At 49.7% G+C, this 23,065-nt stretch overlaps 1 long non-coding RNA gene across 12 annotated transcripts in view; it reads right to left on the reverse strand.

The window, feature by feature from the left end:
- Positions 1–20,451, reverse strand: part of LOC102149067 (uncharacterized) — a 314,317-nt gene extending 293,866 nt beyond the window's left edge. For 3 of the 12 annotated variants that reach the window (XR_011439481.1, XR_011439482.1, XR_011439477.1), the window contains exon 1: positions 20,009–20,438. This is a non-coding gene — a long non-coding RNA (uncharacterized lncRNA). Of the gene's footprint in view, positions 1–20,008 lie in introns of all 12 variants that reach the window. The other 9 variants (XR_011439480.1, XR_011439478.1, XR_011439479.1 and 6 more) reach the window with 9 other exon arrangements.
- Between the last annotated feature and the right edge of the window lie 2,614 nt (positions 20,452–23,065).

The raw sequence follows: 23,065 nt of genomic DNA on the forward strand, positions 1-23,065 counted from the left end.
TGCAAACATCTGGAAGGCAGGTGTTCGATTTTGTAGGGGCCAGAGGACACACAGCTGAGCCGCACAGCTGAGGGGACCGGGGAGGAAATGTCTTACATTGATGTAGCACCTTTTGACTCTCCCCAAGCCCCCTTCAACAGGGAAGTGATGGGGGGCGGGAGGTGACTGGAGGGCCACCAGCTGTGGAACAGCTGCACAGGGGAGCACTTAAGACCAGGACAGGAAGTAAAACACAGAAGGGCCGTCAGTCTCGGGCAGGGGTCTGGGGGAAGCGGAGGGGAAGGGGCCTAAATCTTCCTGCCTGATGCGGCTCTGGGGAGGGCCTGGTGAGACTCAGAGACCCCAGACTCTCCGCTGCTGGATCTCCCAGGGGAGGTGACGGAAGGAAGGGGAAAGAGCATTTTTCCTTCATTAGAAAACAAAAGAGTCTGACAGTCAGCATTTATCTGCTCCTCCACTCCAGGCCCCAACCTGAAACCGGCAGTGGGGTTCAAGAGCCCACTAAGTCACATGGACAAGAAGTGACTTCAGTTTTCATTTTCTTGAAATCCGTTTGTGTCTCAGTCCAAGTTCCTAACCTACCAGGATGGGAAAAAAAAATCAGCTTCTGTTCTCACAAGAGGCTTCTCTCCCCAATTGTGCCACTGTTAGAGAAGCCCTTCTGATCACGGGGATCATGGGTAATGGATCCACCTGGTACCTGCTAGGATGGCCCTTGTGCCAGCCTGAACAGTCCCTCGAGGTCCAGTGACCACTGTGCCCTGAGTTCAGCCCCCACATCACCATTCCCCACAAGTCCAGCCTCCTCTCCAGGGCACCGCCAGGGCTCGCCAGCCCACTGTGGCAATGTCTACCCCCTGCCTTGCCACTCTCTAAGCCATTGGCCTCCCTGCTTTTTCCCTCCCTCTGCAGGACACCCAGAAAATCTCCTGGTGGCTTTAGGCATTTACAAAGGACAGAGAGAGGTTTTGATTTCTATGTAGCTTCTACATTCCATCCCGCAAGGAAAGGAACTAAGAAAATGTCTAACTTATTTAGCCTTTTTCTGTGCTAGGCACTGTTGTAAGCACTTTATGGATGTTAGGTCATTTAATTCTCCCAAAAACATTACAAGGGAGGTCCTCTTGTTATCCCATTTTATAGATAAAGAAAACAGGCACAAAGAAGCTAAGTAACTTTCCCCTAAGTCACACAGCTGGGCAGTGGCCGAACTGGGGTTTGAACCCATACTGTCTGTCTCTAGCGTCCATGATCCATGATAGAAACTCTGCTTCGCACAAATTACCTCCTTGAAACGAGAGGAGGGAAAAACCGATTAAAGCACACATGAATTAACATTCCAAACTTTATTTTCCCACTAGGACATAAGTAAGTTTCCTAGGCATCGCTAGATACTCTTGTAGTACCTGCCACCAGGACGCTGTATGAGCTTACCTCTGCTCGTATGCCACCAAAGAAGAAAAGGACAAGAAAAGACCAAAAATAATAATAATCATGGAAAAACGAGTTCTACTCCAAAAAGATGAACCTGGAATAGACCAAATTTTGAGCCAGAAGTAACTCACTAACTTTGAGGAACGGGGTTAAAAGTTTAAACCATCAGCAAAAAAAGGGTGGTTGAGTTCAGTTTCAAAAAATAAAGGTGCATTTCTAAAAGTCTGAGTTGAGTAATGTTTTCGCTTATACATATGTTCTCTATCAGCTAGTAAAGTGCAAATGTGTTCTTTAAAAAAAGAGGGGAGTAAGGTGAGGGGCCACAAAAATTTCAAGTGGAACCATCAGATAGCAATAAGTTTTCCATAATAAAAAGTGAATCTTATTTTTTTCGTTTTAAAGATTGCCCGGAGCTAACATCTGTTGCCAATCTTCGTTTTTTTCCTTCTTCTTCTTCTCCCCAAAGATCCCCCAGTACATAGTTGTATATTCTAGCTGTAGGTCCTTCTAGCTCTGCTATGTGGGACGCCGCCTCAGCGTGGCCTGATGAGCAGTGCTAGGTCCACGCCCAGGATCCGAACCAGGGAAACCCTGGGCTGCCAAAGTGGAGCACACGAATGTAACCACTGAGCCATGGGGCCGGCCGTGTGAACCTTATTTCTATGTCATTAGCCCTGATCTCTATGTTCCCCACTCAAATTTCTTGGCTCTTTGAGGGCAACGTGGCACAATCCAAATCCTTTATTCTTTCCCTAAAACTACCCCCACTCCTATATTCTTCACCTTAATGTCAGCATTACCGTCTTTTCAGTCTTCCAAGCCTGAAACTCTAGGGTCAGCCTGCATTTTTCTCTCTCCATCAGCCCCTGGTATGATATTGGTCTTCAAGAACTATTGACTCTTCTCCCTAAATATCTCTCAATTTCTTTTCTTCTCCATCCTCAGTTCCACTGTAATGAGTTCGGGTCTTCATTATTCTTAGCAAGGTTTCTTCCACACAGCCTAAAGCTCGTCTCCTGAGCCCCTTCTCTTCTTCGTCGAATCTCAACTCTTTCCCAATGTCACCAGTCATCTTATGACTATGCTCTCCTTCCTGTGGCTCCCCAATACCCCCAGAACAAGCTCAAGAGCCCTCGTTGGCTCTCAAGGTTGACACAATTTGGCCCCAAGCACACCTCACCACTTTCACTCCCCACTCCCTGACCACCGCAGTCCCTGTGTTATGACCCACCGCAGTCCCTGTGTTATGACCCACCACAGTCCCTGTGTAATGACCCATCAGGCAGTCACAGTGCCTGTAACATACCCCATTCTTCTCCCTGTTCTGTGTTTTTGCATGTGTAGTCTCCTCTCCCTGGAATTTGCTTCTTCCTTTTCTCTGCCCAAAGGACTCCCACATTCTTTGAAGAGTCACTGCAATGCCACCTCTGTGGTGACACGTCTCCCACTCACCTAAGCAAGTTTAGTATCATGTATAGAATCCCAAAAGCTGCATTTAAACATAAAGAAATAAATACAATCGAGCCGGACGTCTTCTGTCTCCAGACTACGAGTTCCTGCATATCCACAGTAACTATGAGAGTGCCCAGCACACAGGGGGCGCCTCAGAATTTCTTCAGTGAATAGTGGCTGTAACAGCACAGAACGTTTCATCAAACACAGCTTCACTTCACCACATTAGGAGTCAGCAGTGTGCTCAGAAGGGCAGAATGCCTGGCATTGAATCCTGGCTCCTCTAGCCAGCTTTCTTCTTTGAGTGATTTACTTAATCTTTCAATGCCTCAGTTTCTTCATCTGCAAAATGGGATACTGTTGGTACAGACTTCCAGGGGCTGTAGTGAGCATTAAATGAGGCTTATGCATGGAAGGCACTGAGAGAAATGTCCAGCAAATAGCACACACGCAATAAACTATGGTTACTCTTATCGGCTTCATAAAGACGACAAGATTTTTATTACTAAGAACTTTCTCACACACACCCCTTTCTCTTAAGTGGTTTGAAGTCCCAAACCAAGCAATACCAAGCACAGCTTTCTAACTCATGTTATATTCCATTTATCAGTGTTTCTAAAACAAAGGTAGGCAGTGTTCCTTCACAAAACTTTCTTGCTAGTTTCTTGCTGCGACTTGCCTGTCAGGTCCAGGACAGCAGCACCATGTTTATATCCTGCCTGTTTCCTCATTTTTTCCGTTCCACTCAGTGAGTTTCCCAGAGCAGGTCCTCTCCTTGGACCTAAGGACCTCCCAGGGACCATGCTAAACTACAGGGCGCACTCAGATTCTGATCCAGTGGGTCTGAGTGGAGCCCCAGAATCTGTATTTTTACAGAGTCAGCTCCCAAACGGACTCTATGATAAGTGGTACACACGCTTCCCCCTGAGAAGCATTGCCTTATCGACTCCCACCCAAAACCTAACAGGGAGAAGTCGGTCAGAATCGTTCAGAACAAAGGGAGGAGCCGGTGGCGGCTGCGGCAGCTGGAAGGCATGTATCGCAGCATCTCTTCATCTGCCGTTGCCAAGCCGTCGTTCAGCACTCCATAAATAACAATCACCATGATAATAATGGCTGGAATAAGTGACTGAAATTAAACACAGGAAAAGTGGAGCCACAGCTGGAATGCGCAGCGGTAATGACACGGGGGAGGGGAGTCCTGGCTCTCATCAAGGAGAGCCCCGCAGGGGCCCCGTCACCCTGCCAACCACCGGGCAAGGAGCAAGCAGTCCTCCGTCAAACGGCTGCAAGAAGTCCTACATAGAACCATCCTCACATGATATTCGTGACTCCTGGGGGGGCCCCACTGAGCTCAGAGAGGAAACCACTTCAAACCACACTCCACTCAGGCTTCACAGACCCCTGCCCCACCCCAGAAGTCACCCACGCCTCCCCAACAACCCTCAGCTCCATTCCTTCCAGTCCCTCAACCAATATTTTGCTTTCCAACACGTGCAAGGCATTGTGCTAGAAACAGGAAGATCACAGAATGAAACACAGTTGTATCCTCCTCAGACTTGTAATATCTTTGTGGAGAGGAGAGTAAAGGCATGATTAGTGAAACCAGGTGGGAGAGAAGAAAAGGAATCTATGCTGGTTCTTCTCTTCTTGCTCCCCCTGGTCCAATGTCCACCTGCATCCTGCTCTGTGCCCCTGGAGGACGATGTCTCAGGAGTGCCTGAACCAAGCCCTCATTCCCCCTACCTTCCTTGGGTTCAATTATTGGCAGTTGACAGTGGACGATTGGGGGGCAGGAACAACAAGAGGTCTAGGTATTTATCCCCCAGTCCTTCCTTCCCATCCAAAGGTTGGCAGTGGCTGAATTTTGCTACTTGGGGACAGAGCTGCCCTTTGGAGGCCTTCTCCTATGGCTACCCTCTTACTGAGTCCCAGCAGTTATGTCTCCCCTGGTGTATTATGGACCAGCCACTTTCCCATTGTAGCCCCAGGTGCTTCAGCATCCCTCACTGGCTTCCCTTAACCTGTCCACAGCAATGGAAATAGACCCTTCATTCAGCTCTCTTGGGGCACCCTTTCTGAGCAAGCCATCTGTAGCAGACAGACACTGCTGGCACTCTACTCGCATACCCAGTGCACACACCATTCCCACTGGTGTCTTCTTGCAGCAAGCACCTGTGTGCTCTCTCTGCCACAGGGCCATGCTTGGCCTGCACGAGAGTTCACACCCCAAAGAGAGCCTTCAACAAGTGATAAATGATGGTTAGTGGATAAGTAAATAGCCTGGTTTCCTAGCCCTTCAGATCAACTCCGAAATGGATTACATCACGCCCCAGAGGTCCCCAGGAGGGTTGTGCCCCACTTACCTGTCGAGGTAACCTGCTCATCAGCACACCCTATATTGGTTTCCTCCTCTTCCTCATCTCACTTCTCCACTCCTCCTACAACTCCTCCCTGCCAGCACTTCCCAAATAAATTACTTGCTTCAAGATCTGGTCTCAGGGTCCACTTCTGCAGGGGCCCGACCTAAGACACCAGATTTTTCCTTCTGGGAGCCTGGTGACACAAGATCTAATATTTATTAAGTAACTACCGTATGATGGGACTGTGTTGGACACTCTGCCTATTTTTCTTATTATTCCTCATGAAAATCTCGTTAAGAAGGTAGCATCGGTAACCGTATCCTGCAAGTAATAAAACTGAGCCTCAAAGAAGTTGAGTTTCCCAGAATCACTTAACTAGTAAGTAGGTGGCAGAGGCGGGATATGAATGCCTTAAGAGATGTCTTACATCCTTGTCTTATTCTAGTTTAAATGAGCAGTTAAAAGGCAAATGAGCTCTGGGAGCCAGCGTGGTCAGAGAGGTTTACAGGAACAGACAAAAAATCCCAACAGCCCTTGGCAAACCTTTCGGATCCTGACTGACTACATCATGCTACCTGCTCAGGCGGTGGTGCTCCCTCCCACCAGGTCCTTGGCACAACTCCACACCCAGAGACACCTTTGACCACTCTCTATAGCACCTTCTTTCTTCACAGGTAGGAGCTCAACTTCCATGTCTCTGGAAACGTCCTTGTAGAGGATAAAACGGATATGATGGGGGAGGCATGTGCAGAAGAATGAAGAGAATGTTCCACTTCACTCGGCTCCTTTTGACTCTATCTGCCTCTTCTCTTGCTGCCATTGCTGCCTCGTCAGCCATCAGGGACCACGTGCTGTTGCCCCATGTGGAAGCTGCTGGAAACACCTCTGGGGACGGGGACTCCAGCAGGCTTTGCCCTCCAGTGAATACAGATGGGGCTCCACGGAGCCCAGCTGTGTGACAGGAAGGGAGAGGCGCCTCCTTCTCTGCTCCATTTGCCCAACAAATAAATCAACGTGAGAAGCAATGTGAGTCTGGAAACTGACTAAGCCAGACCTGGAAGGGAATAGTGAACACACGATCTCAAAGGACCAGAGGCTCTGGAGGCTAAGAGACTCTGGAGGTCGCCGTGTGCACCCCTCTGCCTCCACGCTGCACCTAAGTTGCTGCTGGGGAATAGCTTCCCTTTGCTTTACGGAGACCCTACAGCCTCAAGCAAATCCCCTCTGGGTGTCTGATGGTGAGTCACTGTAGTTCTTCCCCATAGAATTCAGAGAGATGAAAGCTGAAGAAGTCTGTGAAATTTCACGGTGGGGGCGCCGTTTCCAAGCCCACTGCCAAGAGGCGATGAAGCAACAGCTCTGGGTCCAGACAGCGCCTTCGGGAAGGCAACGGCTCCTTTGCCGGGAAGAGCGGAGCCATTCCTTAGGTGTTCGTCTCATTTCTAATTCCAGTGGTGACCACCTAGTGGGCAAGAACCTTCCATTGTTCACCTTGTGCCCACCAGGGAGTCTCACATACTACCTGGAGCATAATGAATGTCCAACAAACAATGGTTTTAATTAAATTGAATGAAGTGCTCTGGTCTTATGAGTTGCCCATCACTGTAGAGAGGGAGAGAAATGAACTTCCAATACAGAGAGGACCCCTGAGAACAAGCCACAGCGATCGTGAGGCACCAGTGCGTTGCCTTTTTGGGAGGCAGAAGTGAAGGCCTCCTTGACCATTGGGATGGAGACTGAAGAAGCCCAGCTTTCTCCCCCCCACCGTCTTCTTTGCACTATGTTGAACAGCAGAACAGAATTTATACACTTCCCAGGTGGAGCAAAATGTCTAAAGTCCCCAGGATCATTCATCTTTCAGCTGGAGATCCCCACTTTCCCCGTGGAGAAGAGGAAGAAGCTGCATTTAATCAGACCAGAAAATTGGGCTATGAAGACAGGGTGTGGAGAATGTTGGTAACTGTTGTAGCAGGAATCAATTTCATTCCACAAGTTGAGTGCAAAATATTGCCACATTCCTCATCGTTTGATTCACTGTCATGTTTGGAGGGGCTGCCTAAATGGTGCTGAGGAAACAAGCTCAGGATGCGGTCTCTATTAAGATGATCAACATCCAAGCCCAGTTCCGTCATCCGAAGGCAGGAAGCCGCATCCATGTGAGCCTAGAAAAGATGCAGGAGTCATTCACCGAGGCTCCCAAGACTCAGCTTCAGGGCTCAGACTCGGCTGCCCGGTGCTGCTCAGCAGAGGACCTCCCCTCTCAGTCCCCGCCTGGAAACAGGGCACGGTTCTGCCGGCAGGCTCACCCCACACACTGCTCCCTGGGCCAGTCCTGGGCCCACTGGCCCTCAGATCAATTCCCTACCATTCCCTGTTTGACTGGGTCACACAGGCTGACGTTTGCGGGCTCTGTTTCCCAGGGTCCTGTGTTCACTGGCTTCCAGGCAGCTTACCCCAATGTGAAGTACTGTTAGAAGATTGGACGGAAGTTGGAAGAGAGAATTTAGGTCTTGCTCCTCCTCTCTCTGCCTCCAAGGGAAGCATCTCCAGCAGCTGCTGCATCTCCTCCGCGGCTCCAGCTCCCACCGCACAGGCTGGCCCTGGTCTCTCAGCTGCCCACATCTGGCCATCAGGCTCTCCTCCCTTTGTCCTTCCAGCCTAGGGTGCTAGGGGCTCCCTGCTCTTATTAATCCCATCCCCTGTTGGGCTTCTTAGCAATGTCTTTACCTGCCAACGAATCCTCCTTATTAAATTATCTTTGTTGTAAATATTTAAAGTAGCTTCTATTTCCCAGGTTGGGAACCTTTGGGAGAGTTGTCCCTCAGCTCCAAACCCCTGGGCCCCCCACTCTCTAGGCCCCCTCCACCTTCACCACCCAGCTCTTCTGGAAACAAAATCTCCCATCCCCACCTGACTCAGAATCCTGTTTGCTCTTTTAGGCAAGATGGAGCGAAGTTAAAAAGAACTCTGATCTCTTCTGATCTTCTGCAATGGCAAGAACAATACAAATTAATATCTCAGTAAATCATCCTGCCAAGTTAACAGCCCAGGAAAACCCACGGAGCCTCCCAGGGTCCCTGCTGGCCCCGCTGGAGTTCCACGCTGTGGCGGTGTGTGCTTCGCACAGCTGAGTCAGAGGGAGGAGCGTGCCCTCGGAGGAACGCTCAGGCTCTGCCACACCATGCTGGGGACGTCCTCCCCCATCAACCTTCTCAGTCTTTGGGATCTGAAACAAAGAAGGGACGGGCAGGGCCTCTCGCAGTTCCCACTGGCCATTCTCCTGCCTCTGGACGTACCAACCCTTTGCCAGCCTTAGGGGTCACCATTTGTCAAACTTGGGGGCTGGAAAGGATGTGAGGAACCACCTAGTCTCCTTCTGTTCTCTTAAGATGAAAGAAACGAAATCCAAGAGAGGGATGCGATGGACCAAGGTTGACATGAGGGATTAGCGGCAGACCAAGAACCAGAACTCAGCTCTCCAAATTTCACTCCCCTTCCTAATTTTCCAATGTCCCTTTTGAAGAGCCTTTGGGCAAAAAGGCAGGTAACAGCTTGGGACTCGAATCCGCTGGATTTAAGATCTAGCTCCTGCACTGCCCCGACTGGCTGTGGGCCCTTGGGGGCTTTACATGACCTCTCTAAGTTTCATTAGCCATTCAACAGTAGTTATTAAGCATACTCTATGTTCCAGACTCTGTTCCAGGCACTAAGAACGCACAGTGAATGAGGCAAATAAAACCCTCATCCTTGCAGAGTCTTCATTCTAAGAGGAAGAGAGAGAGAGAAACTAAAGCAACCAGAAAAATGCATGGTATATTTGATGGTGATAAACGACATGGAGAAAAAGAAAGAAAGAAAGGGGAAGTGAGTGCTGGGGTGGATGGGTCGAAAATTTTAAATAGAGGGGTCAGGGAAGCCTCAGTGTCCCTGTCCGCAAATGGGAATAGCAATGGCATCAACCTCATAGGATCGCTACAAGAATTAGGCAAGTCAACCCAGATGAAAGGACAAGCAGAGCGACTACCACAAAATTAAATTGAATCAATGTTAGACATTGTCACTATTATCCTATTACTAGCGGACATTTACTGTTCAAATTATTTTGACATTTACTTTCATCTTGGCCTGTCGTTGACCAGCATGGGAAGTAGATAGCTCATCTCTCTGAAACTTGGTGTTCTCATCGCTCACATGGTCATGGCAATAGGCTCTACCTCAGAGAGCTGTTATGAAGACTATGTGAGTCAATGCACATAAAGCACTTTGAACAGGACCCGCCACATAATAAGTGCTCAGCAAATATCAGTAAGGCCACCGCTAGAAAGAAGGCTCGAGGAGGGCAGGAATATTTGTTTCGTTTTCCATCAAACCTCCAGTAGGCAGAACAGGCCCCAAACACAGTGGATACTTGGATAATATTTATTATCTGGGAGACACAGTGTATCAGTCCAGGTCCCAGTGGGCAAGAAAAGGCACAATCACGTTAGGATCATTTGAGGTTATTTTAATAAAAAGACTATTGACAAAGATATGGGAAGAGTGTAAGGAAATAATATCCAGTATGGTGATACCCCAAGGCTAGTACCCAGGGGAGCACCATCATTACTCCAGGCTTGACGGGTCAGGGCAAGTTAGCAGTTATTAGACCCCAGAGATAATGTGTGGAGAGGACCCTCTGACGGGATCTGTGCCTTTCAGTCTGGGGTGAAGTTGACCCTGGTGGCCCCTCAGAGAGATGATTGGGGAATAAATACCCCAGCTCACTCTCCTTCCACCTTCTGCTCTTCTGCTGGGCTCCCCACTAGCTAAGTCAACAGGAAACCAGAGGACATGAGAACTCCACGATGTGGTTCATAGCCTGCAGGGCAGAAAGTGGAGTGAAGAACGATAGAAAGTGAATCTGGAGGATCAAAGAGAGGTTATCCAGCACAGCTTTATAGGTATTATCTTATTTAATCTTCACAATAATTTTATGAAGTAGAAACTTTCGTCACTCCTATTTTAAATTTTTTTTCAAAGATTTTATTTTTTCCTTTTTCTCCCCAAAGCCCCCCAGTACATAGTTGTATATTCTTCGTTGTGGGTCCTTCTAGTTGTGGCATGTGGGACGCTGCCTCAGCGTGGCTTGATGAGCAGTGCCATGTCCACGCCCAGGATTCGAACCAACGAAACACTGGGCCACTTGCAGCGGAGTGCGCGAACTTAACCACTCGGCCACGGGGCCAGCCCCATCGTCACTCCTATTTTACATGAAGAAATGAGGGCACAGAGAGATTAGGCAACTTGCCTAGGGGTGCACAGCTGCTGAACAAGTGAGGAAGGATTCAAGCCAAGGAAGTCTTACTCTAAAACCTATTTCTTTAATCACCTCCCCATCTCCATCATCCTTTGCTTGAAGGGATCCCAGAAAGAGGCAGCTGACATCTTTGAATCCTCAAAGTGAACCATTATCCTCATCACCTTATCTGGACCCAAATAACCACTTTTGCAAGGCATGTGGGTTCATGTCTCAATTACCTAAAACCAATATTCAATGACCTCTATATTTTCTCTCTTAATCCTGCTAAGTTTCTTCCCATTTCCTTAGCCATGAAGGAGGGAAACAGGTCCCATAATCAGAGTTCAGAAGGAACTCTGGACGCCAAGGTCACCTGGTCTGTTCTGCCATCCAGCACTCACATGCCCGGAGATGGCCTCCCAGTCACTGTTGCCATGCCTAAATGAGGAGGGACTCATGCTCCTGGTGTCCCCACTCAATCTGGACAACTCGGACAATGAAAATATTCTCCCTTAGGACAATTACGACGGACGTTTGCACTTTCACCTCCTGATTCTCTCCTGCCTGCTGGAGCTATGTACAGCAGAGCACACCCTTCTTTCAGGCGAGCGACTTCAGACACTGATGGGCCCCCACAGAGCATCCACAACTCTGGTCCCCTCTCCACACGGCCCTACTACTTGGTTATCATCCCTCTGAAAGTGTGTCTCTCAGAACTGAACTCACTGCTTCTGGAATTGTGTCACTGCCTTTGTGCAGATCTGGAAAGTTAGCTCCAAAGAAGTTTAGCAAGACTTCCTGAAAGTCACGCTTACAGGCACACAAAACATGTCAGCTGTTTGGACCCACAGTTTGGACTGAGGGCAACCATGGAGTCCCCTGGGGGCCCCACCGCGTCTCCTCCTTCCCTTCAGCAGCTTCCACATCTCATCTGCTCCTCTTTGTGCTGGCATTGGAAGGGCGAACAGGAGAGTTACTCTGCGGGCCCCCGCAAGGGGCAGCCGTGGTGGGAGCCAGGAGAATTCTATTTACAGCCGCATCATTTGCACAAGCGGGGGATCTGGACAGCCGGCTGGACTCGTCCAGGATGTGAAGCTCTGGGAGATGCCAGATTGTTATCATTGTCAGATACAATTTCCTCCCACTGCCTCTGCCCCTCAGCCAGGCCCGTGGTGTCCATCTGTTTATGGAAACAGCGAGGTCCTGGCCGGGTATTTTTAGACAGAGACTTTGTTGGGCAAGAATGACTTCCCGCCAGAGCCACGCATGTCAGCGCCACCCAGCTTCTCTTCTTCATTTCTTTGTCATAAAGTCTCTAATAATATATAAAACCAGAAAGCAGGGGGCTGAAGGCCTCGGAATGTGGTGCACGCTGACCTTTCTCCCCACCTCCTCCTGCGAGGGTGGATTTTCCTGTTTCGATCTGCTTCCATTCTCGTGTTTGTTGTTTGTGCTTTTTTTTTTGATGTTGTTGGTTCTTTTTCTTCTCCTGTCATCATTTTGAACAAAAATAATGTGCAGCCCCTCCCACCCCCATTGAAAAATAAGCTTTATTTGAGGATATCTTGGGGAACGGGAAATTGCCCTGCATGCTTGTGACAGCCGAGTCTGGGGAGGAAAGAGCATAAAATGGAGGCAAGAGGAATAAAAGGGATTTCGGTGTTAACACTATTGGGTCAGTAAAAGGCTATCCGTGATCATCAAATCCACCCCTCATTTTACAGACGAGGAAACTGACACTCAACAAAGGGAAGAGATATCACGGCTCAGAAAGCAATACCGGAGCATAAAGCCCCCCAAAAATAAATAAAGCAGCTAAAGTATTATTAATCCCAACTCTCTGCCATTCACGGAGTAGGATGAGGCCGTAGGAATAATGGGGGTCCTGGGTGAACCTGAGATGGAAGGTCCTGGGGACAAGGAGATGACCTCAGGACAAAAAGGGTTGTAAGTGGCAGCCTGGCAGCTGACGCTTCAGAGTGAGTGTTGCTGGGTGGGGAAGGAGGGGAGCACGGGGGCAAATGGGAACAGCCTCTTGGGGTAGAAGAGCCTTAGGAAGGAGAGGTGATGGCGAGAGAAGAAAGGCTGGTAAAGATAGCACTCATGCCCACACCTTAGCCGTCCACTGTGAGAGGGCGGAGACATTTTCACCGTGGTTTAAGGAACCCATCAGATTCCAAACTGCCGTCGGCTTTGGGAAATTGATTTTAAATTGTCTCATGAAAACAAACCATGGCGTATGCCTGGCTCCAAACTTAAATGATTTGTGTAAAGTTTAAACGATTTCAATTATGAAAGACTTGACTTCCAGCAAGCCCGTGGAAATGAACATTCAGGGGAAAAACAGTGGACGTGGAGCCGGCTTCAGGAGAGCCAGGCTCTGGCGCCAGCTCAGCCCCTGAGTCCTGGCAGCATGGCAGGGGCGGGGATGACTGAGGCTCTCGGGGCCTCAGTTTCCTCATATGGAAAGTGCAATCCCTGCTTTAAAATTTGTTCTAACTCTTCTCCTTTCAAAAACTGTCCTTGTCTTGTCCAAGATTCAACAGAAAGTTGGAATTGCAGTCCATATCTTCCAACCGGCATTTAAATGGTTCTTATTTTCCAACACATATTGAAATAAAAAGCAAACTGGAGCATTGAATAGTAGACAAGTGTGCAGGCTCTGGGCTCAGAGAGGCTGGACAGGAAACCTGGCTCCCCCACGCCCCAGCTCTGCGGCCTTGGGGAAGCTGGACCCTCGCTGTGCCTGGTCTCCTCATTATAAATGGAGAAAATAACCGCACCTACTTCGTGGAATAGTTGTAAGGACTTAATGAGTTGAGGCATCTAGAGTCCTTACAGCATGCCATGCAGTAAGCAGTGTTAACTATTGAAATATTTGCCTGCTGCCATCTGAAATCATCTGTATGCCACCAAACTCCCAAAGACAATGACCTTGGGGGTGCGTCCTAAACAGAAGGAGAGAGGGGAGGGAAGCAGCAGAAAGTATGGAGAATGCAGCGAGGGGGTGGGACCGGATTTGACTTGGGATGTACTGGTGGGCATGACCCCCGCTACACATGCAGGATTTGGGACCTGGGGGTGTAAACTCCCCCTGGTCAGGCCCAGCATATGCCCTGCACATCTTCAGAGCATAACGCAGGTCTGCTGGCCCGTGCTGGACAGCTGGCCTGGGCAGGAGGGCAGCACGCATCTATGGGTTCTGAGAGAAGTAGGGAGCAAGGGCAGACCTGGGAATCAGGAGACCCGGGCTCCGCGTCTAGCTCTAGAACTATTAGTCATGTGACCACAAACCATCACTTCTCAAGCACCAGTCATCCATATGCCAACGAAGGGAACGGGATGAAACAGTCTCTGAGGCTTCTACCACCTAGTACAGTATATCTCCGCGACAGGGTCAAATTCTGGGCAAGCTCGCCCACCTTTCTCTGAGGGGTTAAGGGGTGTTTCCTGAGGAGGCAGAGGACGCTTGACCACCTCAAGGAAGTGCCTGAGCACCCCCAGATCACCAGAGCCCCTCTGCTTTGATCCAGGTCCTTGTCTTGTGACTGGAACTAGGGAGGGGTCACCTGGACATTTTCCAGGGACCTGTAGAGCCCCCTGCTCCTTGATCCTTTTCCAGAAGACAAGAGGAAGGACAGTAATCGCTTCCCCCAGGAATGCCACCAAGTAGACCATTACCCAACCTGACGGCTGCCCCCCCACGCTGGACGTTCTCGCAGAGTAACGGTGCTCATTCAACGCAGATCCTTGGACCTACTTTGAGTCTACCAAATCAGAATCTCCAGCGGCAGGACCTGGGAATCTGTATTTTAACAACTTCCCTTAGCTACTTCAGATATAAAGTCCTATTTTAAAATTCTAGCTGCAAAGAATAACAAAGTATATGGCCGTCCTTCTCTCAGCTGGCAGCTACAGACAGCTGGTTGCATGTGCTTGGCCATCCATCACCCAGCTTGAGGGCCGTCCATCACCCAGCTTGAAGGCCGCCTGCAGGAGCACTCACACAAGCTGGGGGCCAAGCAGGGACCAGTGTGGCCCACCCATTCCTCTCAGGCCCATGCAGTATGTAGACAAGAGACGGGGGAGTAGAGGAGACAGACCCACAGAGAATTAATTACAACATAACTCGATGCAAGAGGTGCAGTGAGAAATGGTTCAACACGGTGGGCCATGAGGGAAAGCAGTGAACTAAGGAGCCAGAGGAAAGCGCACGGTCTTTGGGAACACACAGACCTGGAGTTGAACCCAGACTCCTCCACTTACCCACTGTGGGGTCCTCTGGGCCTCAATTTCCTATTTTTATAAAGTGAATTGGACACTCAGAGACTCATGAAAATCAAATAAACCACTATTCCCAGCACACAGCCTGGCGCAGAATAGATACTTGGTGACCTCCAGCCCCTTCCTTCTTGCCCCTGGACTTTACTAATGACACTCTGTTCGCCAGGATGCAACAGAGATAAAAATGATCTCTTATCAGGAGCTATTGTTAATGTCAGGGATAACAACATATTCATCTAGTTGTCCAGAAAAAGAAGATTTTGTTTTATTTCCCGTTGTTAGGCTGAAAATAAAACTCCATCCCCTGGGGATCTTGGGGGCTATTTGTTTTGGCCCTTCAGGGAGTTCTGGACCCCTGAGAGTGACACGTCCTGGAAACAGAATACCTTGCTTTCCCAGTGGGAGGGTAGTCCTCCAGGCTGCTCGTCCTCAACAGAGGGGTCCAGCATGGTCTGGGATAGAGGCCAGCATCTTCTCTCTGGGGGACATATCAATCCAAGTCACCAGGACTAATGGCCTTGTTGTTTGTTTGTTCTCTGTCAGCTGTGTCTACATCATTTACAAAGTGATTTCACACACATGACCGACGGCATGGTGATGTCAACATGACGATGGCAGTGAGATGCAAATGACTCTCTCTCTCACCTCCTGCAAGTCTTTGCTCAAATATCCCCTTCTCAATGAGACGTGCCCTGACCACTCTGTGAAAACTGTCATCTGCCCGCATCTCTGCAGTCCCCACCTTCCTTACCCGGCTCCATTTTTTAGAATTTTCTTTTCTGATCCTTAGCAGCCATGAGAATGCACCCTGGGCCCCCCAACTCCAGGCAGCATAGTTGGCCAAGGGCCTCAGCTCTCTGGTTTGAAGTCCATCACCGTGTTACAGCTAAGACCACACCTTCCACTGGCTGTTCCCAGCCAATGACTGAGGACGTCACGGAGTTATGGTTCGAGGACTCCCTGACGGCCTCGCCAAACCAGGAAGCCTCTGTCCAACCTTCTCTCTCTCTCCTCACTCCGGGTCAGACTTGCACGGTGGTCCAAGGTGCCCCTGAGCCTTCTCTGGCGGCCTCCCTGTTTCCCTCATACGGGCATTTCCTCCAAGAACTTGCGTGCTCAACCCTGACTCAGTGTTTGCTTCTCAGAAGCCCCAACTAACACCCTATAGCATCTATCTTTGCTGATAGTGCCGTCGAGTCAATTCAGATCCCTGCGCCCCTGTGTCCGGCAGAGCAGAACCTGCCCCGTCTTTCTGCGCCATCCTCTCACCTTCCGGTGCTCTATCAGACTGTGCCCTGCTGCTCTTCTCAGCATTTATCCACCTATATGCTAAGTCCTTTGCTTATTATGGTTATTTTCTATATATATTTTATTTTATTTTCCATCTCCACCCCCAAGAAGGCAGGATTTTATTTTTATTTTTTAAAGATTGGCCCTGACCTAACATCTGTTGTCAATCTTCCTCTCTCGTTTATTTATTTTTTCTCCCCAAAGCCCCCATACACAGTTGTATATTCTAGTTGTAGGTCCTTCTAGTTCTTCTATGTGAGCTGCTGCCTCAGCATGGCTACTGACAGCCCAGCGGTGTGGTTCCACACCTGAGAACCAAACCCAGGCCACCAAACTTTAACCACTAGGCCATGAGGGCTAGCTCAAGACTTTATTTTTAACTTTTCTGTTCACTGATATATCCCAGACATCTAGAAGGTATCTAGATGCTTAATGAATATTAATTAAATAACCAGTGTCCATTTTACAGATAGGAAAATCAGGCTCAGAGAGGTTAAGCAACCTTTCCAAGTAGCTCAGCCAGTAAATGGTGAAGCTAGACTTAGAACTCCGACCTTCTGCCTCCAAAGGTCTGATATTTCTTCTCTCTTCCCTCATTATCACCTATTCTCTTTTCCAGCCCTCTCATCCATCTCTCTTCTGCTCTCCGTTTCTCTTTGTTTCTCTACTTGCAGGTCTTTCTCTTTGTGCCTCTCTTCCTCATGATGTTGTTTACTGTTCCTGTGCTCAGTCTTTGTGGGGGGTGTGTGTGTGTGTGTACTATGTGTGGGGTGTGTGGGGTGTATGTGTGTGTGTGCACGTGTCTACATTGTGGCTGGGTGGACTCGTGTGTCAATATCACTCAGGGAGGTGGGACTCAGGAAGGGGAGGGAGACGGGAGACGGGTGGATGCTAAAGGCAGCCTGAAGGTGTAGGGCTGGAAAAGACCAGAGGAAAAGTAGAAAGACTGCACAGGGAAGGTAGCAAAGAGACTACAGAGCAAAGGGCACTGGATGGGAGCTAGGTGGCCAGGACCCAATCCGGCTACCCACTGGCTTTGTGACTTTGGCTCAGTCTCCTAACCTCTGCGAGCAGCATTTCCTTCACTAAATTGTCATCTCCACTGTAGGCATTCCAGCTTGACACTCTTCACAGCAATAAAGCCCAGATGAACAGTGGGTGGGAAAGGGCTCTGTAAGTGGAAACAAATGTGAGCATCCTCAAGGAAGGACAAGCGGACACGGTGACACGAGAACATCAGCCAGGTTTGGGGTCTCTCCCACTCTGCTTTGGCCCCCAGATGCTGCTGCCCATCTGAGTGGTTAGAAAGAGGAAATACCTTCAGCCTGTAGGATTTTGGCTGCAGCAAAGAATTTCCGGACAGTGAATGTGGGAGAAGTGATGGAACAGGTGCCCAGGAAAAGCCAGGGAGTCGCCTCTCAAGAGTGTGGGATCAATTTCCATGTGTCCGGGGTGATTTACAAAAGGTCTTGAGTGTGCACCTGGGAGGGGGGTGCATTAGGCTCATGAGGACAGATGGTGAAAGGAGCCCAGGAGGGAGGGACAGTGGACTCGTGTTGCCTGCAGGAAGTGGCTGGGCATCGACACACAGCACTGACTGTGCCGGACACTGCCAGGGCCAGGAAGGGCAAGAGATAAGCTGGCACTGCACCTACCCAGAGCCCTCCCAGCCCCTGAGACTGTAGTTCTTGGGCCCAAGGAGGGACCAGTGGGAGAATGTGAGACCTGGTGTTCTGATTGTCCTTTTATAATCACAAAGGGTGATAAAATGTAAAGCGTGGGGATGGTTTCGCCTTGTGCACTCCATCCTGCCAGGCTGGACACCCATCAAAGGTCACAGCACACATTCTAGGGGGCTACAGCCACCAGGTAACAAGCCTCCTGACTCAGCAGAGAATATCTTTTGGGGCCTCAACCAGAGCTCCAGGAAGTCTCCGCTGATTTACAGAGTAACTCGGAGTCTCCCACTGCTCCAAGACTGGGAGCTGGTCACCAGGGAGATGGATTGAAATCTCTGCCAGGGGCTTGCTGAGCGACACAGAAGATGGACCAATGACCACGTTCTCTCCAAAAGGAGGCATGAAGAAGGGGCACCGGGAGGTGCTTGTCTTCCTCACCAGGTGTGCAAACACACCCAATGGTCGTCCGCACAACCTGTGCACAGGGGAGTTCTCTAAGAGTGAACCCCTTAGTTGCTATTACGAGCCTTTGCTTACCGGTGAGGTAAGGATGGAATGAGATCGAGTTTGTGAAAGCCTTTGAAAAACAGAAAGGTACGATGCCAGGTGTGCTGTTTTTAGCATCATATGAATCTGGTCTTCCCAGCTGGTAGAGTGGAAACAGCGCGGGAAGGGCCAAATGACCCTCACCTGCCTTTAATGCCTGATTATGTGGAGTGAGTCTCTTCCTCTTTCTGAGCATCTTATGAGCATTTTATTTCTCCAAGTCTCAATTCCTCGCCCGTACAATGTAGGGAGGGACAGATCATTTGGGGTGTCTCTTGCAGCTCAGACACTTTGGGGTCCTGTTCACACAGTCCAGGGAGGGGCAGGGGCATCTTGCTTCATGGCAGAAGGAGCACAAGTCTACAGGATACTCGGAGGCCTGCCCAGGCTTGGCCACCAGCCCCTGTGGGACTCTCCAGGCCTCAGTTCCTTCCTCAACCAACGAGGTCATGAGGTTCATGGCCCCAAGTTCACTGCTAGCCCCCACCAGTCCAGCATGCAATGGCAGCAGCGTCCCCTAGAATGTGGGGCCGGCACAGCCCAGCCACACCCTTACCTAGTGCCTTGTACCTCTGTCCATTCTTGGCTCCACTCTAGACCGGGGACGAAATATCCAGGCACAAGACAAGCCAAGCACCTGACGGCCCCTCCCTGCTCGCTCTCGTGCTTTTCCTGCCCAGTGTTCACTCTAATGGGGCAGGTAACAGAAGGCAGATGAAAAAGGCCTTTCTCTAGCTTTGCCACTCACAAGCATGCTCCTTGCAGGGCCCTCCCAAGAACATCAAAACCCCTTTCTCCTCATGTGTGTCTTCTCTGACAGCTCTGTGGACTAGGGGGAGCGGGTCAGGGTCGAAGCAGCACCAAGAGCTCGGTGGAGAAGAGCACGGAAATGCTCATCGTCCTGGAGCTGAATCCCAGCAGGGGCTGACAAGGACCTGAGAGGAAACCCCAGCAGGTCCACGCACTCTGCAAGGCACTGCCTGGCCTGGCTGGGTGCCTGCACTTCCTGGCCCAGGACCAGAGAAGGACAGCGATGGAGCCCCACAGATCCTGGGCCTGGGGGATTTCATCGTGCACAGGAACTTCCTCCACAGTTTCCCTGTCTGCTGGTCCTTTGGCTTCTGCTTGATCACTTCCACTGACAGAGTGCTCACTACCTCACAAGACAGCTCATTTCACAGTGGACAGCTCTGGATGAGAAACCTGCCTCCGTGGATTGAGGCAAAATTACCTCCAGGGAGCCTGAGAAGCGCCCTCTGGAGTTTTACAGAATAAAAGGTCTGCATGACCACTACCTCCCTCCCGCCTCCTGTAGCCCCGTGGCTGGGGCATGACTTGTGACCTGGGAGGCCCCTTGTCTGTAACTCCACTTAGCAGCTCTCCAGGGAAAAAGTACAAAGAGAAATGACAGCCAGGAGAACCTAAGGTGCCCTGTGGCTCAGGCATTCTAACTCTATGATAGATGAGGAAACACAAAGAGATAAACTTATTAGACCCCAAAAGTGGGCACAGCCCCGACCCTGCACTCTTCTTGCCCTCCTGTCCGTGTCTGGTCACTGCCCTCTCACTTCATGCAGAGAAAGTCATCAAGGAGGGGGAGTAACAGAGGAAGACAATGACCAAGACAGAACCGAGTTCTGGGGTTCCGACTCAGGATCACGGTGTCTGAAATATCCTCTTACCTTCTCATGGGAAGGAGGCCAGGGTCACCGGGTTCCTCCCTGGAAATTAAGAGCTGTCCCGTCTCTGCCATCTCATTTAGATGAGGCGTGGGGCTCGGGGGTGGTCTCAGACCTCTCCGAGGGGGTCTCCATGTGTCCACAGAGCAAAGCTGGGTCTTGGGAGACACCCAGGCTCCCTGCACTGTGAAACGAGTAGAAAGAGGACAGGCGGTCCACTACGAGGAGGGTTCGGAAGGAGGACAGCCTCTATAGGTATCTTGGAGACCCGCTGGGGCGCATTACCAGCCTGCATGGGTCAACATATGCCGTGGCAAAGCGGACAGCAGGGACTGGCAAATCCAAAGCCCCTTAGTGACCCGGAAGCCAGCATGACCACAGCGCCATGCTCTCTCAGCAAGATGCCGTGAGGGCATGGTTTGCCGGAGGGCGGCTTCCTTCGCAGATCCTGGCCCCTGCTGGGTCCTCCTCCACCCGCCCGAGCTGTGAGTGCAAAAATGACTCAGACCGAGGCAGTGTTTCCATCTAAGCAGCCTAAACTAAATTTGACACAGATATCACTATCCCAGCTCAAGTCCCCCGACTTTCCAGCCACTCCTAGCCTACCTCGTCATGGACACCAAGGGACCCTCAACTTTTCCAAGGCCCCATCTTAGAAAGGGGTGGTCCCACATGAGCACATGGCTGCCTTCCTGTGATTACACCACAGATTCTGAAAGACCTTCCTTGTAGGAACTGTTCTCCTCGCTGGCCTGTCACAGTGGGATAAATAGTCTTCTCCTCAATTTGTAAGTGCAATTTGGGGAACCTCCCTCCCCACTCACTCAGTCCTGTGTGTGGGTCCTATGCCCGACTCCACTGTTCTCGCTCCCTCCACGTCTTGGGCCTAGTCAAAGTCATGGTGATGGCACAGGACCAATGACAAGCCAAAGAGACCCAGGACAAGAGCTTCTGGGTGAAACCATTGCTAAAAGACCCTCGCCCCCGGAGAGGCTCAGCTGGCGTTACCTAAGCTGAGAACTTCTTCCATTTTGCCACCATGAAGAAGAGGCTCCCTGAGGATGAGGCCAGTGCAGAAGAGACAAAGCGACGAGGCCAACGTCATCATTTGAGGGTCTGGCTCCAGTCAGAGCTTAAGTGGCTCTCTCTCTGACCTTTCGATCTCTGGAAGGAAAAGGGGCTGATCTTGATGCCAACAACCTTCCTGGCACTTCTGTGCTCCTTCATTAAGGGTAAGAAAAGTGATGCCTCCACTCTTCCTTCCCAACAGGGGGTCACTAAATAAGCTAAGTCACCGCCGCCAGCACCCAGCAGACCAGAGCAAAACCATCCCAAACAGCAGAAACTGTAGGGGAACATAGTGAGTGGATTCAAACAATGGAACCCACGAATGTTGGAGCCTGGCAGATTTCTCTTGCTATGAGACCATTGACAAGTCATCATGTGTATTCAGAGAGGAGACTTTTTGTTTAATAACACAGGTAATTCATAAATACACCACGTCAAAATTTTAAACTTAATCTGAAAAAGAAGGGCAAAGCCTGAAAGCCCACTCCACTCCCACCTCCTCTTACCACTCAATTTCACTTCCCTCCGCAGAGGTAACTTCCACGCCTATCCTTCTAGACTTGTTCCTTTGTATTTGTGTAACTATACATACACACGTACACAGGCACTTTTATTTTCTTTCTTACATAAACGTTGCAGCAGAAATCATCTCCTACTACGTATTCACCACATTGTTACTTAATCCTGGACATACGGCAAGAAAATATTTCCCATCTGCCCTTGCAGTTAGGTTGGGAACATGTGACTGAGTTATAGCCAATGGGAACACAAGCAGAAGTCATTTGTCATCTCTGGTCCAAGACAGTTATGATTGGGAACGCCTTCTGCATGTTGCCTCTCCTTGGCCAGAAGTGAAGGATTCTGAGATTACAGGATTATAAAGAGGAGGTGGCATGGGTTCCCAGTCCTTGCCTGGAAGAAAGCCACACCAGAGAGCCGACTGACCCACACAGACTGTGAAGTGAGCAAGAAATCAACCTTGGTAGTTTTAGGTGTCTGAGGCTTGATGTTTATATGTTACTGAAGAATAGCCTAGACTATCCTGACTAATACAAATAGAATCAAACCCTCCCTATTGTTCTGGACTTTTTTCTTCTTAACAGTGTGTACACGCTAGATACTTCTCTTCTCTTCATCAGGAAACATAGAGCCATCGTGAGGGGATCAAGTGAGAGCACTGAACTTCAGTCTCTGGAGCTCCAGGAATCCCATCCTCTTCCCTCCTGCTCGCCCTCCTTATAGCACCAATGAATATTCTGACAGAGGCCTGAAGCTTTGGCATCCTGGGAAACAGAATAGACTTGATGCTTGGAGATGCTCTAAGAAGACTTCCTTGCCCCCACATCTCTGATGCTGGACCATCCAAGGACCCAAAACGCTACCATTAGCTATATATGCCCTTGGGTCCAGAGGCTTTAAGATTTCCTACAAATACCCCCAGGAAACACGACACTCTAAACCTCAACTAATCAAGTGGGGATTAGCGTTCCAAACCGAGAACTTGATGGCGCGGGGTGTGCAGTGGGTAACAAGAACATCAAGATAAGAAGGGAGGTGAAAGAAGAACATAGACAAAACTTTCATTAAAAAAAAAAAAAAGCACATTTTTTCCAGTAGAGTTCTGGGGTTTGTTACAGTCTGTTATTTTCTAATTCTTGGAAAAGTGGTCACCCACGTAGGGAACCCCTGACACGACTCCATTAGCCAGAGCGTCCAGGAAACCAGAAGGCCCCAGGGATGTCCAGTTGGGAAGCATAATGATGACGAATCCTGTCCATATTGTTGATGATTTAACAACTGGTTTATTATGTAGGATGTTCTGGGTCACTCCTGGGAAACTATTTAAACAAATAATCTGCAGCTAAATAATCTAATAGAACAAGTATTGTCAGGTTCTTGGAAGAGAACCACAATCTAAAGCTATTCACAGATTCTTCGAATTGGATCTCCCAGCAAGATCCCTTTATTCTAGTAGCGAGTAAACTAGGGCCT

This window comes from Equus caballus, chromosome 6 (genome assembly GCF_041296265.1).
Source record: "Equus caballus isolate H_3958 breed thoroughbred chromosome 6, TB-T2T, whole genome shotgun sequence".
In the NCBI taxonomy this organism is placed as follows: domain Eukaryota; kingdom Metazoa; phylum Chordata; class Mammalia; order Perissodactyla; family Equidae; genus Equus; species Equus caballus.